Source organism: Electrophorus electricus, chromosome 21 (assembly GCF_041902795.1).
Source record: "Electrophorus electricus isolate QZ-2024a chromosome 21, ASM4190279v1, whole genome shotgun sequence".
Taxonomy (NCBI): Eukaryota; Metazoa; Chordata; class Actinopteri; order Gymnotiformes; family Gymnotidae; genus Electrophorus; species Electrophorus electricus.
In genome coordinates this window covers 6,830,001-6,848,254 of record NC_137517.1, presented here as the reverse complement: position 1 = coordinate 6,848,254, position 18,254 = coordinate 6,830,001, and the positions used below count along the sequence as shown (strand labels likewise).

Sequence of the window (18,254 nt, the reverse complement as noted above, 5' to 3'; positions counted from 1 at the left end):
ATTTGTCTGTCTTTGTACTGGACAGCAAAAACACAATAATATATTTAATGACTACACCTTAATATGTCCCCTCCCCCCCCTTTTTTTTGCACAATTTGAAAATACAAGATTCTGCGGTTGTATGCATTGTGTTAAGGGATATGTAAACATACGTAACAGGGACAGCCAGCCTATTGTAAAATACACAATGACAGATAGGGACCAACAACTTAAAGTGAATTTTTAACCATGAACCAGGCCTGATTCAGATATATGACTTGTTTTGTTTCAGAGTGGCTTGATCAATTCTGATTCTTCATTTACTGTGTTTACGATTTATTAATTTGTGTCTCTTTGGGAGCACTAGAGATCATAGTGCCAAACAATGCCACCATGGGTCCTTCAAAAACAAGATGAGGCTGATAAACCAAAGAGTAGTGTGGTCAACATGTACAACCAGATCCCAAGAGGCAGAGTGTAAAAGTGAGAGACGACTGAAGACAAGAAAAAGACACAGAGAGTAAGCTTATAAGAAAGCGCTGGTGTGTACAAGCATGTGCTCACACAGGTGTGTCTTAGTGTGTGTGACGAAGCCATGACCTCGACAGAAAGCTGTCTTGTAACACTTCAAACCGGTCAGGACCTCCACCTGGGGATCTGCTGGCTATCGGCACTGGACTCCTAAATATCCGTGTTCTATTTCACTGGACTACGTGAAAGGAGGCAACGCTGTCCAATCAATAATTCATGCGGAGCACATCGTCCATTCGTCATTATTTGCTGTTTGCGGACACTCCAAGGTGATACGTCCTACACGTTTAATAAGTGTGCCATGTTAAAAAAAAATTTTCAGGGAACAGGGAAGGCCTGTGCTCACTTGCTTCCATACAACTTCTAACGATGAGCGCAACTAAACCGTAAGGGAGACAGAAATTCATCATTTTATATATATATATAGATATAGATATAGATATATAGATATAACATTTGTTTGCCGATGATGTTTACAGGAAATTTGAGTCGCGTAGAAAGTATGAAGCCTAGGCAACTGTTGGATTGCGGGTTTTTTCTGCCTCCTGACTGTGCCTGTGCTGTCTGTTATGTCGCTTCTGAATGCCCCCTCACTCCTCCTACCTATCTCCCCTCCTGAATCCCCAAAGCCCGCTGAACGCCGCAGCATCATCGCTCGTCACGGAAAACCGTCGCTTCTCGTCAACGCGAACACAAGTGAACTATGATCGCGTTCAACCGGTCGCACGCGTCCTCTCGGCTCCCAACGCGCAATGCTCACGACTGGAAAGTCTTCCGTTGAACGCCACGGTTTGTCGTCGTTAGAATAACACTGGTCCGTGCTCGGAGTCTCTGTCACTGTCGCGGATGCTCTGCTACCACCAGAAAACAAACATTACCGGTATCTGCCGAATCTCTCGTATTGCAGTAGGATGTAACGTGTAGATTACTAATAGGATACCGCGTCCATCTACTGGGGCTAAACAGCACGATCAAAAAAGGACGGAAAGGATATGTAAAATTTGAAATTCATCTGTTTGGTGAGTAGCTCTTTTGGCAAAAAATAGAAAAAATGAAATAATAATAATACATTTAAAATGCGTGATACGTCGGCTTAAAGCTGAACCTGAACTCTGTCAGGGAGGAGAAAAACCTTTAAGATTTCAATAGCATCTGTGGGTGAATTCTGACGCATTTTGCACTTTATTTTTCGTCGTGCCCAGCTGTGGAGGGGCATATTTGTTTTAATTTTCGCTGTCGAGACATTTCCCATCAAATTTTGTTTGCATTTTGTTTAGTTTTGACGTTGCGTTGTTGTTATTGGTGGTGGTGGTGCTGATAGTGGTGGTGGTACTGGTGCTTCAAGGAAGTTGGCACGCTCAGAAAATAAATCGCTCTTGGTCTCTCAATGACAGAAGCTCAGGTCTCCTTATTTATTTATTTATTTATTTATTTAAGATTCAGTGTTGGTCATACTGTCTTGTAGCAAAAACCTGACTCACCTTACCTGCAGTGAAGTAAAACCGACTCATCCATCAGATTCTGGACACTGGGATCAGTAATGTCACACTATGATTACTCCTTTAGACTGTATGTACTTACCCTTTGGATAGTTATCATATGAATCATTGGTACCACTATATTGTCATGGTCTCAGCCAGGTCGCATGCACCTTTAAGGGACAGCAGTCATTTAGTGGCTGGGAATATTATAACATAGTGCACTCTCTCTCTTTCTCCCTCTCTCTCTTTCTCCCTCTCTCTCTCTCTCTCTCTCTCTCTCTCTCTCTCTCTCTCTCTCTGCCCTTGATCACAGGCCTCTCTCTAACAATTCACTTTGTATCCCATCTCTGAAGTTTGGTATGTCCACTTAAGGTTATGTTTTGAACCCTGGGCGTCCGCAAGCAATAAGCAAAGGCTAGTTAGCTGGGGGTGCCATCTATGCTGAAGTTGGTGGATATTTGCAGACCTTTTCCTCAGATGTCCTGTGCTTGGCCTGAGGCCAACTGGCACATGGGGTGTGACGCCTTCTCTGGGCAGGTATGCAGATGAGGGCGAAACATGTGTGGATTTGTGTGTTTGTGTCAGGGACCTCTGTTGCTATTGCAGCCCCATCCTACAATCAACAGCCCAGAGGGGAGGTAATTGATTGCTGAGTTACAAATCAGAGGTGTACTGGTGCAGATTAAACCCAGATCGTAAAATTTCAAATTTTTCATAGCAGAACCTAGCAGAGAAACCTTCATAGCAGAACATATCAGAGAAACTGATCACAACTAATAGGAAAACTGTTTAAGGATTAAGTGACTAAGGTGATTTTTAGAAATTCAGAATTAAGCATTGTCTTTTTGGTTGACAAACACAACAACATGCATGACTAGACATTTGGGTTTTTTTAATTTTCAGAACCGAGATTTAGTGGGGCTTTTGATTGCTTAAGCAACTGCACCACAAACTCAGTGAGCTTCCAGTAAGGTAGTGCAAGGTATGAGTGCAAATGAGGGAAAAGCAGAAGTACACAAAGGTCTGGGCTGAAAAACAATGAACCTACCCTTTTAAGCTTGGTCTCATTTGGGTCTCATTACGGCTCAGTGCAGACTCAGAGCACTTGAACTATAAGACCTTGTCAGAATGTTGATGGTCCCAAGACAATGAAGGAAATCAAACTCAGTCAGAGAAGCTTCTGGTGCAGGCTGAAAAGGGTCTGTTTTGTCTTCGTCGAGATGATCATTATGTGATGTTGTTATCGCTTTAAAAAGACAGATCAGAGCCAAGAAAATGCTGTCATCAAAGCCTCAGTGGGTATCGTTCCTGTGCCACAAAAGCAGTGGGCTTTGGAATTTCCTAACAAACAGCCTTTTGGTTTTATAGAAGTAGACCCATGTTTCTGCTGCAACAGGCCCCCAAAAAGCATAACAAGAAGCTTTGAAATCAACATGGGAACAGGGAGAGGTCACGGTGCTCTAGGGACATCACAGCATGCTCAGTATGGACAATTACAGGTGTCGCCAGTTCCAGCAAAGTGTGTGGCTTTGGAACAGTTTCGACGTGGCGTCGGATGGCGTGAGACTGATTGCCTGCACTCACCAAGCATGACAGAATCGTGCCACATTGCAGCTATTCGATTCACTAGCTGAAAACTGCTAAAGCTGACTGGGAACCCTTCCTCGGATGTGTAGGCTAAAAAACTGATTTGCAGAGTGACTGTTACAGTATTATGTGGATACCTTCAATCAGGGTTTTGGAATAATAAATTGTGCACCATATCTAAGTTTAAACAACTTCTATAATCCAATAATGTTGTAAGATTTTTTTTTTTCTAAGACACCATTACAGTTGCTTGTAAACACTGATCTATGACCAGTTTTGTGTTTCGTATTTGGTCTCAGATCAGCAGCCAGAGAGAGGGCTTTGACACTTTCCCTTGGACGCTAAATCTTGTGAGCACATGCAGATATCACTGTGTACTCCAATGGGGGCTGTGGCTGTTTTGACATTCCCAAGACAACTGGGAAAAAAACCTGTCAAAGACTCCTCTTGTGTAGGCTGACGTGAAGACTCACTTTTTATATTATCAGCATGTAATTGTCAAGACTCAGGAACTGTCAACAAGCTTATTTTGTTGTTGTTTTTGTTCGTGTTGTTGTTGTTTCCAGTGGTTGCCCTGCAGTGTTATATAACTTCACTTCAGCACAGACATTAACATGAAAATTTGTTGATATTGATAAGCTTGGGCAAAAGTTTCAGTGAAATATCATATTTCAGTGAAATATCAACTGTGTTGATGGCATTTTGCCAATCCAGTCAGAATCTTCAGCAATCTTCCTTTGATTTTAGAGTGGAACACATTGACAAACGATGTTGGATCGATATAGATCCAACTGGATTTTGAGGATTAGTTGCATATAAAAGTGTGCTTTTAATAAGGATAGCTGATATCACTGATATCCTGTTCATACCAATAGGACTGTGGTGCACAGTGGTGTAACTACACACACACACACACACACACACACACACACACACACACACACACATATATATATATATATATATATATATATATATATATATATATATATATATATATATATATATATGAATAAAATGCTTGTTTACTTGCTATTTTTATGTCTCATTTAAGTCAACGCTCTTAAAGCATGTGCTCGCTCAGGTGAAGTTCGTATGATGTGCCTTGCACTCAACAATATTGTCTACTATACACTTCACATCCAACTTCCTGTATCTGGTATAGTCAATGGACAGAACAGACAAACTATTAAGTCTCTCCCGTCTTCCGAAGTAAAGATCAAGTTTAGGAAATCTATTTTTTTCTTTTCACTTTTGAATTTTATTTTCTTTTTGCTTTTGTTCATCTTCATAGCTAGCAGTACATCATAGAATACATTAGCACACAAGACCACCTATTGGAATCACTGTAAATATACATCATGCTAATGCTACTGGCAAAATGAGAATTTTCCAGAGAATCATTATTATGTGACATACATATTTTGATAAAATACATGTTTTGATATATTTTAATGGAATTAAAATGTAATGGAATACTTTGATGTTTGAGGATTTTAGAGTTTTAAGGAATATATGGTTTGCCACTTATGCATTTGTTGATCATGCATGAGAATTTGTCGATCATGTTGGAATTGGAATTGGCTCACTGGGGTCCCAGTCTGGGGGCCGTCTGGGGACCCAGTCGCTGGGGGACAACTTTGGGGGCTAGCCTGGGCTCCCATTCACTGGGGTCCCAGGGGCTCAGTCTGGGGGCCCAGTCGCTGTGGCCTCAGCTTCTGGGGGTGCACCACAGGTCCCAGTACGACTGCCCTCCTTACTCGCCCCGGTAGTTATGCCACTGCTGGTGCAGACATCTTCAGGGATAGCCTGACCAACATTTTTCTAAATGCACTGCCAAAATCTACTACAGAGGAATACAAACCTGGGTCTGTCTGTTGGTGATTATAATTGCAACAAACCTTCCTCTGTGTGGTATGTTTGCATGTGTAGGATGTAGATCACCATTGTCTGGCAATCAAGGCTAATTTATCTAATCCATCCAAGTCTCTCTGGAAAGCAAACTTTGAAATAACATTCATCTATGTGGAATAAAAAAGAAAAGGAATTGGGACGGTGTTTACATTACTGAACCGCCAACACGTTGCGTGCTTCATATAAATGATTGCTACTCCCAGTACTTCCAACTTGATGTCTTTACAGGGGAGGAGGGGCTCAGACTGTGTAGTGTTCATGAAGTCATGGCATGCTTTCATCGTGATTAACAGATTAACAGCTGCTGATTGATTACCCCGGGGGCGTATCTTACGAGGAGGGAAGAAAATGGCTGACGCCCAGTGATGGGCAGGAGAGGCTACTAGCAGAGCAACCCCCTGTTCTCTTCGTCGGCATGACAATGTCCCAATGTACTGTCGGGGTGTTAGGCTTTGTCTCTTCTGTCCCCTTTTCGCCCCTCTGTCAACGCGAATGAGCCGGTCAACAGAGTTTTGCCGCATGGCTGTTCTGAGTAGACTTTGACTGGGGACGTTTGCGCCTGCCTTTGGTCCCCCATGCTGCCGGCACACTTTCATAGGCGCAGTGGCACAGCCTGGCATTTGGCACAGTGCTAACAATAATGTGACATCTGGGTGGCATTTTGAGAGAAATGGGAAGAGAGTATTAGAACAAAGACAGAGACCCCCTTCCCAAAAAACCCCACAAGAAAAGCAAAAAAGAAAAAGGAGAAAAATGAAGAAGAATGTTTTGTACAGAGGATGGATTGTGGGTGGAAAGTTAACAACAGTGATTGCCAGCTTTGCAAAAGGATCCTGAAGTTGACTGGTGCAAGGATTGTGAATCGGACGCTGGACATGACTCCTTCCTGCACATCTCTACATTACATTATAATATGCTTATTTTAGCAAGGAGAATGATTGCCTTCGAATTTCTAAGTAAAGTTTTTACGTTTTTAAAGTTGAAGCTTCTAAAGTTGAAGCTTATAAGAAATTTGGACAGGCAACTCATGTCGTGGCAGTAAAGTAAGGTTAACTCAAAATCATTAAATAGGTTGACAATACAATGTCAGGCCAGACAACCTAAAATCTGGTTTAAGTACGTGTGGTGCATGGATACAGTACGCCAGGCTTCTCTGTATAGATAGGAAGTGACAGATAAGACAGGCTAATGTTGTTTCAGTGTAAAATACCCTGTGTTGGCTTTTTAATTTTGGTTGTTGAAATACACTGTTGTTCTGGTGGGGAGTATTTTTTTTTAAACTTCATCACAAGTTCATTGTTGATCGTTTTCAGAGCAGAGGGGATTACTCACCATGATGGGGGAGTGTGTAGCACAGAATAAAGGTGTTGCGAATTAACTTAACCTTGCTCATTCAGGAACGACTACACTCATTCCATAACCAGGAATAATGCATCTATAACCAGTAGGTATATCCGTCTGATCCCCACATAGTGCCAGAAGGCATCACTCTAGACTCTAGTGTGATTCTTATAGTCACTGAACACTACATCTCACCTTGATGACAGATGGTATATGGCCACACTTTATGTTTAACAGAGCTGTAGCACTATCCAATCAGAGCGCCAGTGCACTGTGCTTGTATCAACAATAGGAAAACTGCTGTTTATCCTTAATTAGTGGTCTGTTTAATTGACTTGGCAACATATGACATGGGATGCACGCAGATTTGACACTCTCCTTACCAGAAAGTTGGCACAACTAAATTTAACTCAATAAAGGCAACAAACTTCAATATGTCTCTCTCAAAGATGTCTCTCTTAAAGTCCTGCTCCCAAATGGACAGGACTTTTAGCAATTTACGGATATTATGAACTAAGATTATGAACTCATATTATGAAATTAGAACAAAAGCCACTGCGCAGGTGCATCTTAGTGGGAGGGCCGAAGAAGTGGAATGACCTGGCTTAACCTTTCAAACAACAATAATCCCCTATGATGGTGAATGTGTTTGAATTATTCGCTTAATAAAAGTTCTGCAAATATTGCTTTTGTGTGGGAATATTGCTCTATGACACAGATAACCCATAATACAGAGACGTGACATACTGGGTAACAAATGGCCCTTCTTGGGTTGTGATGCGATAGTACGCAGTGATTTTCTGTGATTTCCAAGAGGAAAAGTCAATCAACAGCCCATGTTGGTAATGTGATTATTCTGGTATTATTAATAGTTTAACGATACATTCCTGACTTAATCCAATCAAAGAATTTCCACAGGAGCAATTGCTGTGGAACAGGTGGCACCTCAGTCATTTTTGGCCTTTAAGTCACATGTACTTTTTACAGTGTACCATTTTAAAAACCACCTTTTCATGCAAGCTTAAAATAAACCTCAGAAAAGAACACTGGGCTAATTTACGCTTTTGTTTCCTTTGGATTTTATTATTAACACCTAGCAAAGATGTAAGAGCCTGTAATTATTGTGATGCTTTAGCATGTGCCAATATAACAACAGGGTGTGCATACCCTTTCCTGAAGCCCGTCTGCAAAACAATAAACACACAGGCACATATAAAGGCCTTGAAAGGCTGTTTCTCTGTGCTTTTATATATATATATATATATTTATTTATTTTTTAAATGTTTGCGTCTGGTCCTTGGAAGAGGAGGTATTTTTAGAGACTTTGACCTCCAGAGGTTTAATTCATTTCTGACTCTGCCCATCACGCTGTCTATCAAGGCGAATGCTTTTCCACGCATGCAGACAAAAACCAGAAGGCGCTGAGGAAGAGAAAAGGTGGAATCAACCGCTTATGTAAGCGTTTGTTTACATTCTGCCCCTTTGTTGAAATGACTCTCATTTCCAGGCATACATCACTGGAAATTGGGGTCTAGATTGTCTCATGAGTCTTAAACACCACAGTGTCACAAAAATGTGGAACCATGGAAGTTCTGTATTGTATGCGATGGCTGTTAATTTTGAATAAGATTAGTAGTTCATTTTTGTTGAGCATCTTAGCATTTCATCACTCTGGTCTGGGATTTAAGGTCTTTGTTATTACCATTTTTAAATTGACTTTATTAAGCAAATTCAATTCAATTCAATACAAACACTCCATCACAAAAACCTCACAAACAATATCCACCGGAGGACCCAGACTACCTTCACTCTATACATTAACAATTTACAATACTTTTTAATTAACAATAATTTGTTATTACCTCTCTAGTTTGTCCATGTAGTTAAGGTCAAAAACACTTCTCTTTTCTGCCAAATTTAATCAGAAGCCTTTTGGCTTCTAAGTTGATTATGTATTTCCTTTTTGTTTATGAAGTAAGTCTTTACTGTTTGATGAGACTGCAAAAGTCTTTGTTCTGCATAGCATTTGCAACTGAGAGAGAGAGAGACAGAGAGAGAGACAGAGAGAGACAGAGAGAGAGAGAGAGAGAGAGAGAGACAGAGAGAGAGAGAGACAGAGAGAGACAGACAGAGAGACAGAGAGAGAGACAGAGAGAGACAGAGAAAGCAAGAGAGCAATTCCTAAATGGCTTTCTCTCATTTTCAAGTGATAGTCTGAGTTTCCTCATATTAGAGTCTGACCATTAAATGTACCACTGCAATTTGCCATTATTTGCTAACTGACAGCTGTTAAACGGAATTTAAAAATACTTAATTTCTAAAATGACAACCGTGTGCACCTGTACTGTGGATCCACCCCAAGTGTAAGTGGATAAGGGAAGTGAAGGACAGCAGAGTGTTTCTGAATTGGAGCCCACAGCTGACGGAGTAGACTGCCAGGACTGAGTCGTTGACTCGCTTTACGGAGTTGGTGCGCCATGTCAATGACGTCCTGCGGGCTGGGTCACACTGCAGTCCCTGGGCGCGATGGCACATTCTGTCCTAATTTGCTTCCTTAACTTCCCTTCTCCTTGCGCATCTCAGAGGGAAAGATCTGGAAGTAACAAAGGGCAGATGAAGAACAGTGAAGGCTCATGCTGGCAATCCGTGGAAGGAAGGCAGCGAGGAGTGTCCTGAGCTGTTACCCTGTTAGGTCACCCTCACTGTGTCTGACATAAGCTGGCTCCCATTCCCACTTTACCTTACCATGAAAGAGACAAAAGGTGCCCTTTGATTACTTCCTGCACGTGACACCGCGGCTGACACAGACCTATCAGATGCCAGCGGGACGCGTTCGCCGGTCGCTCGCTCACACACAAAGTGACACAGCAGGCTCGCGAGGGGAGTGTTTTGTCACCCTGTAGAAAATTAACAACACTGCTCCCCAGCGAAATTAATTAGGTTCACTCTATCAGGAAGGAGTCAGCCAAAGCTGAGGCAGATGTGCATTGTGCATATGAGTGCAAACCGGAAAGCTTTACTGCCTCGGCATGGTGGCGTTGCTAATTGTGTAATAGTGCCACAGGCGACTAAAGATGACAAATAGATGCATGATGTGAGTAGGTATGGACTAGCCCAGAGAGGCCTTTTCGCGTTAAAAAGATGTGTAATTTACGATGTGTAATTTCCTTGGGCTCTCTGATACAATAAACACTGCCAGAGCTGGCTGAGCTAACAACTGTAACTTGCAAAGTGCAGTTTAGAATCAATTCCAGTAAAGCTTTCCTTCATTTACCTTGACAACCGGGAACATTCACACCAAATGAGAGAGTGTGTCGTTGTCTTTTTTATATAATATTTTGTATTTCATTACTGCAGCATTTAGCCACACATCTTCAGCAGGCTTAGAAAAAATGACTAAAGAGGCAAAATGCCAAACAGAGTGGGGGCAGTGAGTGGAGACAGTAAGTGGGGCAGTGAGTGGAGACAGTGAGTGGGGCAGTGAGTGGGGACAGTGATTGGGGCAGTGAGTGGAGACAGTGATTGGGGCAGTGAGTGGGGACAGTGATTGGGGCAGTGAGTGGGGACAGTGATTGGGGCAGTGAGTGGGGACAGTGATTGGGGCAGTGAGTGGAGACAGTGAGTGGGGCAGTGAGTGGAGACAGTGATTGGGGCAGTGAGTGGAGACAGTGATTGGGGCAGTGAGTGGAGACAGTGATTGGGGCAGTGAGTGGAGACAGTGATTGGGGCAGTGAGTGGGGACAGTGATTGGGGCAGTGAGTGGAGACAGTGATTGGGGCAGTGAGTGGGGGCAGTGATTGGGGCAGTGAGTGGAGACAGTGATTGGGGCAGTGAGTGGAGACAGTGATTGGGGCAGTGAGTGGGGACAGTGATTGGGGCAGTGAGTGGGGACAGTGATTGGGGCAGTGAGTGGGGACAGTGATTGGGGCAGTGAGTGGGGACAGTGATTGGGGCAGTGAGTGGAGACAGTGATTGGGGCAGTGAGTGGGGACAGTGATTGGGGCAGTGAGTGGGGACAGTGATTGGGGCAGTGAGTGGGGGCAGTGAGTGGATGCAGTGATTAGGGGCAATGAGTAGAGGGAGTGAATCTTTTTTTTCTGTGGGCTAGAATAATGTCATAGCCGGTTAAACTCGTGTGTAATTTCATACATACATTTCAAACATTTTTCTGCTTGACCAATCAGCACTGGCTAGAGAACAGGGGTACAAACCCATCAAATGTATTATGTATTCAAATATACTACATATTTAAATGCTGCATATTTAAATCACATTTCTCTGGTCGAGAAAAGCAGAAAAATATGCAAATAAGGCAAAAGCTCTGGGTTCTTTGCTTGGCTAACCATGCTCCTCAACTGTGCATACGAAAGAGGATAAAGAAACACCCAGAAGACAGACATGTTAAAATTTGAACCTACTGAGGTCCCAAAGTTTTTCTTGATTTCTTCAAGACCATATTTTCATTTTTTTTTCTTTAAAACTTTTTTTTTTCTTTTTCTTTTTTTTTTCTTTAAAACCCTGTCCCACTCTTCGTCTTTCTTCCTGTGTATCTCCCCATCTGGAGCACAGAGGGCATTATATTGGCTGTGAATGTGTTTACGCAGATCCAGCTTTCCGGGGAGTGGTGCGTTAGATTTCAGAAACCAGAAAAATACTAAGTCCAATTTGTCTTGCAGACATGAAGGACATTCTGTCTTCACTGTACATCAAAATTAAATATAAGGCTATAGATATGAAAATGAAGGGGAGTACACAGACGTGACCGCAGAGAGGTGATATCTGCCCTTACACGCTCATGTAGACAAAACAACTAAAAGGAACTTCTGCCCTATCTCCAGGATTCAAATCCCAACTGTGCCATGTGCAGTCTACTTGCTGACGGGAGCTCCAAAGGTGAAACTCCAGGAGATGGTTGTACAGTCGTGTCATGTGTTTAGTGCATGTCTCTGAACACTGTGTTGCATGGGGAAAGCATGTGTAACCTTCAACGCCTTGGATTGGTAGGGACATTGTGGGTAGTGAAGCTACAGTAAGAGCTGACCAGGATAGAACTGAAAAGAAAGTGAAAAATCTTTAAGCAACGGCTAAAGATTCGGCACTTTAATATATGCTTAATATAATAATAATACTTCATATCTAAACGTATCTCAAATTTTAAGATGTTCTAAGAGGACCTTTGGTCCTGAGGCACTTAAGAAATCTACTAGTTATACTTAGATACACAATAAAAGCTCCCCTGCCCAGCCTTAAACAACCCCATGACCGGACACAGTGCTTGTGTTTGTGCCTCCATAAGAATTTTATTAGAATTTATGAAAGTTTTATTCAAATGCTTTTTATCATTCACTGCCTCCCAACACACAGAGGCAGATGCAAGCCTGCAGGCAAGCAAGCATGCGTGGAGCACTCACTCAGTCGCCACTAGCTTCAGTGCCTTAAATAATCTATGATTTATTATTAATCAATCTGCAATAAAAATGCCCCTGCACACAGAAGAAGAAATTTAAATTAAACCATCGTTCTGCATGTTTAAAACAAACAGCTGTAGCGATGGCACTAGACTGATTTTTTTTTAACCTTATGTTACACATAGATAATAGTACATGGTCCCGAACCAGGCGCTAAAGCCATACGGAACAGAAGGGGATTCTGGGGCCACTTATCCACTGAAAGAACCCAGCGCAACTGAGCTAAAGAAGCAAGCCAGAGGGAAGCTATTGAGCATTATAGCTGGTGGCAACCTTTCCTTTGATTCTGCAGTCTGTGAGTCTGCTGCAGAATGTCTGGGGGAAATCGGCCTCATTTCAGGTGTAATTAAAAGGCAGAAGGCTCAACAGATTCATGGGCACGTGGCTCGCTCCCTCACTCTCGAGGCAGGCGACGGACTCGATCGATGGCCTGGGATCTGAATGGGAAATTTGTATATATTTTTTTTAGGCCTTGACCCAGGGTTTGGAGATTAAGTGAGCCATGTTTCTGTCACAGAGATCACACCCTGCTTTTCCCTGTCAGTGCAACTTAAATGGCAGGCTTGGATTTGAACAATTCCTGAAGCAAAAGTAGTTCAAGAAAAACACACTGTGGCAAAAAAACAGGCTGCCGGATGTTACTGTGTTAGATGGATGTAATTAAAATAATTAATACTCTATCATGATAAAGTGAGACTGGTAAAATAATTAATACTCTATCATGATAAAGTGAGACTGGTAAAATAATTCAGACTATATCATGATAAAGTGAGACTGGTAAAATAATTCAGACTATATCATGATAAAGTGAGACTGGAAAAATAATTAACACTATATCATGATAAAGTGAGACTGGTAAAATAATTCATACTATATCATGATAAAGTGAGCGTGGTAAAATAATTCATTCTGTATCATAATAAAGAGACTTAAAAATTGCTATTCAGTCTCAAAAAAGAGTTATGCGTCCTCAAAATTCTGATATCTTAGCTGTACTATATGAGAGAAATCTATAGAAATAGAATAAAACGCCCAAGATTCTAGTATGTATTAAGTATTAATGCCAGACACAGTTGAGTTAAAGGTATTCAAAGGAATAGCCAATCATCACCCACTACTAGTGTGTAGGTGTACCCTACGTTACACCTACACACAGGTGCATTTGATATGTGTACAGTTACAGACCTTCCAGAAATCGTCAGCCACATTTTATCTAATTCATTGCAGCTCAGTGTCTGACCACAGGACCATCGCTAAGCGGAGATTATATGACCAAGTATTATCTGGGTGGTGGGCCAATCTTAACCCAGCAGCAAGTCTGCCATGGAATGCCATGGAATGCCATGGAAGTGGGCGTTGTGCTAATATGAATGTTTTAGGAATGCCAGCATTGCAGACTCGATATGCAAACCTTCATGCTTTTTTCCAATACATAAATGTTCCTAAATAACTAAGTGACGTCTACTATGGTAGCATTAATGCTAGTGTTTGAATGTCAAATATAATTTCTCTGGCTACAGAGATGGAGTTTCTGATACCTATTGCTATTGATCAGTGGACTGATTGCTGACCGAAGTAGATTAACGGGTATTGTAATACATGCCGTCTCTACCAGATTCCCTAAAGGTCAAAGATTTGTGTGGGGATTCAAAGCAGACCTGAAACATGCAATAAGAAAGTTGATGGGCCCATCTATGTGCTTTTGTGTCGTATTGATCAGCATTGATGTTGCCACCCTCAGTCATGCTGGGATGTGATGGCCACTGTATTGATTTTTTTCTACAGAGCATCTCTTAATCTGTGTTCTGAGGAGATATGGATCCAATTCGTGACTGCTTGTCTTTCAACCATCCCTCTCGATGGAGATCTCACATGATGCGGTTATCTGAAATTAGTCTTTCCGTAGCAGCAGATCCATTTATCCTGAAGGAGTTAAAATACATATTGATTGGCATTGGCAGTTTTTTTGTTTTGTTTTTTTTTGGTTTTGTTGTTGTTGATTGTTGATTGTTGTATTTTCGATGTGATTACCCAGTTAATGAAGTTTTAGCTGAGCCTGGGTGAAGTGTCTGCTGTTCTTTACTGATTTTTGTTCAGAATACTCTGAATGACTTATGTTGGAGAGATGGCTTGCGATTTTATTTTTCTTTTTTTTCTTCAGGGAAAACTGTTTTTTTTTTTTTGTTGTTGTTGTTCAACCCTGCTGTTTTAAGTCATGTTTGGGCTGTTTTTAGCAGCATTTTATGTTTGTTTGGTTTTGTTTTTTTAAAGCCTCTTACTGCTAACTCCAAAATGAAACACCAAATATTACGCAATAAGAGTTTTTCTCCACAAAACATTATAAACATTGGAATTCACGTACTTCATATACAAATAATACATTTTAATCAAATGTTGGTTTTTGTCCCTACCTGTTAGCCACTATAAAGATATCCACCAATGTAGCTGTTTTCGTTCTATTAATATTTAAATTTTTATTCTTTGGCACTGTAGACTCATGGAGGAGTAGGCCAACACACCTGCACTTAACTAGCAGTCTTTTTTTTAACACTCTTGCAATTTAAGTAAGTGCCAAGCTTCCTTCACACAAATACAGCCTTGGCCTACAGCCTTCCTGAGATGCGTGTAGTACCACATTTACCACAACTGTAACACAGGCGTGGTCTTTCAGTTCGTTTATGTGTAACACAGGCGTTGTCTTTCAGTTAGTTTATATGTAACACAGGCGTTGTCTTGCAGTTTGTTTAGATGTAACACAGGCATGGTCTTTCAGTTAGTTTATATGTAACACAGGCGTTGTCTTGCAGTTTGTTTAGATGTAACACAGGCATGGTCTTTCAGTTAGTTTATATGTAACACAGGTGTTGTCTTGCAGTTTGTTTAGATGTAACACAGGTGTAGTCTTTCAGTTTGTTTATCTGTAACACATGCGTAATCTTTCATTTAATTTAGCTATAACACAGTCATAGTTTTTCGGTTCATTTCCGCATAATTCACTTTCTTTGGGAAGCAGAGCCTGGTTTAGTTCCAGAACAACTGTCCCACCATGTGGAGAGCTGCGTTTGACCCTGGCTCTGAGCTTTAGTGGACAAGACAGTGAGTTAGTATCGTGCTCATTCCATATATGACTGACAGCTGAAAGCATCTTCCGCAATCTCGGCAGGAGCATGAGATTTCTGGTCGACAGCCATTTCTTGTACTCTTTATGTGGTGACCTTCGAGTGAGGGGAGGAATGTCGTCTTGCGCACAGCTTTCTGGATCAGATCCAGATATACCATGATGCTGGTTGACCTATAGCCTCAAATACAGTATGTATTTGGAAGGTCAGAGAACCAGAGGCTGTAGGTATTAGTTTGCACATATGGTTCTGTACTTGAAAAAAGATTTTTTTTGCCAACCCAGTTATAATTTAAAAGCAAGGGCTTTGTTAGCTTGTGGTGAGAACAGATCTTAAACTTGATGCAGTGAGACATTAAATCGCAGTGTAGATTTGGTAACCTTTAAAGCCTGTATCTTTGTGCCCTAAGAGATTTAAGATCACTGAATGAGAGTGTGCCGTTCCTACTTCAAGGAACCATGTCCAGGACTGAATCGTACAGCATGTGCGGCCAGTCCGAGAAAGATCAGCTAGCACAGGAGCAAAAACAGACTTTAATTTAATCTTTCGTAATACCAGCTCCATTTTCAGCTGCCTGATAACCTTTATAGAGTTTGTAGAAAGGTTTTTATTCAATGCTGTGTTTCCCAGGGAGGCCACATGAACCGGCACCGAGAGACCAGTTAAAGTTCACGCTTGCTTTTTTTGCTCTTTCTGGTTGCATTAGGATTAAAATGCCTATGTTTCCCATTTAATGGATGTTATGAATGGTACTCACTCAAATGTGGCAGTTTGTTACACTTTTAATGAATGATTCTTCATTTAAATGTCGAAACTGTCCCATGGGGGCACTCACAACATCTTTTACAGCACTGTGTTATTTGTCTCTGTGGAGTTGTTGAAAACACATTATCTGACTAGAGAAACATAAATGCAGAATAAGGGTTGCTTGTGGTCCTGCAAAAAGGTCAACGGCTTGCTGGGTTTCGTTTTTGACATTGTACCAAGGAGCGAATGAGCCGGTCCTTTCACCGTCTCCGCCTGACGAACCTTGGAACTCAGACTCGGTTCGAGCCGGTCGTGCAAACGCGGGCGTGGGCCAGCTCCCCGCTTTTATCATCACTGAGTATGCTGACATATTTAAGCTGGAGATCCAGACGGTGGTAGGATCAGAAGGCGTGTGGATTCGGGTCTATCAGGGGCACCACACCTGACGACTCGGTACTGTAGAGGCTGTAGGTTCAGGTGTCCTTCTCTGACAGCTACCTTGCCTTCTGCAGAGCAGAGCACATGTTACTGCAGGCAGGCTGAAATATGGTGGCCCAGATGGCGCTCTTCTCCCCCACCACAGCTCTGGAAAAGCAGCAGAGGTGTCTGTGGCCTGGCTGTGGATGAGGAAGCGGTTTCACAAGATCCTGGCCTGGGCTGTATGATTGCAGTATGATTGATGTCACTTGCCTTTACAGAGGAACAAAAGTCTTAATACTCTAGAAATTTGCACCATATAAAGATGTTCACTTTATCTTCTTAAATGAATGAATGAATAATCTGGTTTATTATTTTGACGATACAATGTAATAACAAAAGGTCCTAGACAGACCTTAGACCTTAAACTGTAGACCTTGCTGTTTACAGTTTAAAATCAGCATGATGCTTTCTTGCACTGAGTGTTTGGAGCCAGCATCTCTTTGCCAGGTGATCCACAACCAAATCTTCGTTTCCAGCAACTTTGTCCAGGCTGTTTTTTAAAAAGTAATTTACTGAACTAAATTACTTTAAATCAGTCCAGTACAAATGTGACCCTACATGATTTGCTCTTTTCAGTTGATTGCCAAGGCCAAGCGCATTTTGGCTAAGGACTAGCTGCCTTAGCTTTAATGTGTGTGCTGCTTAGTAACAGTAGGTTCACGTGCAGTTTCCTTCTTCCTCTTAAGCTGCTCCACTTGTTCATATGCTGCCCAAAGGAACAACAAGCCCCTCAGGCTGAGAGCACTGGTCTGGGATCAGATGCCCCTGTTGTAACGGTCAGTAATTTGTGTACTGTCCCTTTAAGTTATGTTTACATAAAATGCATGTGCATGTAGGCCAAGCAGTGGAGGTTTTTGCTTTGTGCTGTACATGACGGACATTACTGGACCCAGCTCTTCTTTTGTCATTATTTAACTTCTCAGTTCATGTATGAACTGTCTACAAGATTCCAAGAGCAAGCCTATGTCGCGTAGTGAATAAACCAGCGAGATTACTGCAAAACTGAGTTGAGTCTGACTCGCGTGCTTCACAGGCTCTCGTGCGTCCCAAAGCTTTCATCTGGGTAAACAGCACTACAAGCGTTATACTGTCCATATGGTCACAGTCATCAGGTGACTCTCTCTCTCTGTCTCTCTCTCTCTCTCTCTCTCGCTGTCTCTCTCACACCACTGGAATTTGATGTATATATGTATGTACTTACTACATGTATGTCCTTCCATCGGTTCAAGTGCAGTGAATGCAGTGCCCTCCAGGCTGCGATGGGCCAGATCTTCTCCTCTGGGCTGAACGTCCATGCTGGCACTCCCTGAGCGCAGGACCTTCGTCTGACAGGCCGAATGAAGTGCGCGCCTCGTCAGGGGTCGGCTCACGTGCAGAAGGGGCACTCTTGTGCTACGAACAAAAATACATGGGAGAGGGAGGGGGGGATAGAGAGTGAGACAACAAATAAGAGAGGAGAGTAAAGGAGGGAGAGAGAAAATGAAAGAGTGAGAGAGGAAAGAATGTGCATACTTAAGTAAAGTGCCTTAAAAAAACAAAACAAAAAAACAACAACAACGTGAATGAAAACAGCAAACGGCCAACTGCCTGACGGGAAATTCTACAGA

The 18,254-nt window shown here is 42.0% G+C and overlaps 1 protein-coding gene across 3 annotated transcripts in view; it reads left to right on the top strand.

Moving 5' to 3' along the window:
* The first annotated feature begins 1,234 nt into the window (after positions 1 to 1,234).
* Positions 1,235 to 18,254, top strand: part of dlgap4a (discs, large (Drosophila) homolog-associated protein 4a) — a 78,215-nt gene continuing 61,195 nt past the window's right edge. The window contains exon 1 of one of the 3 annotated variants that reach the window (XM_081704814.1): positions 1,235 to 1,529. The gene's annotated coding sequence lies outside the window, so the exon portion shown is untranslated. The remainder of the gene's footprint in view (positions 1,530 to 18,254) is intronic. The other 2 variants (XM_081704813.1, XM_081704812.1) reach the window with 2 other exon arrangements.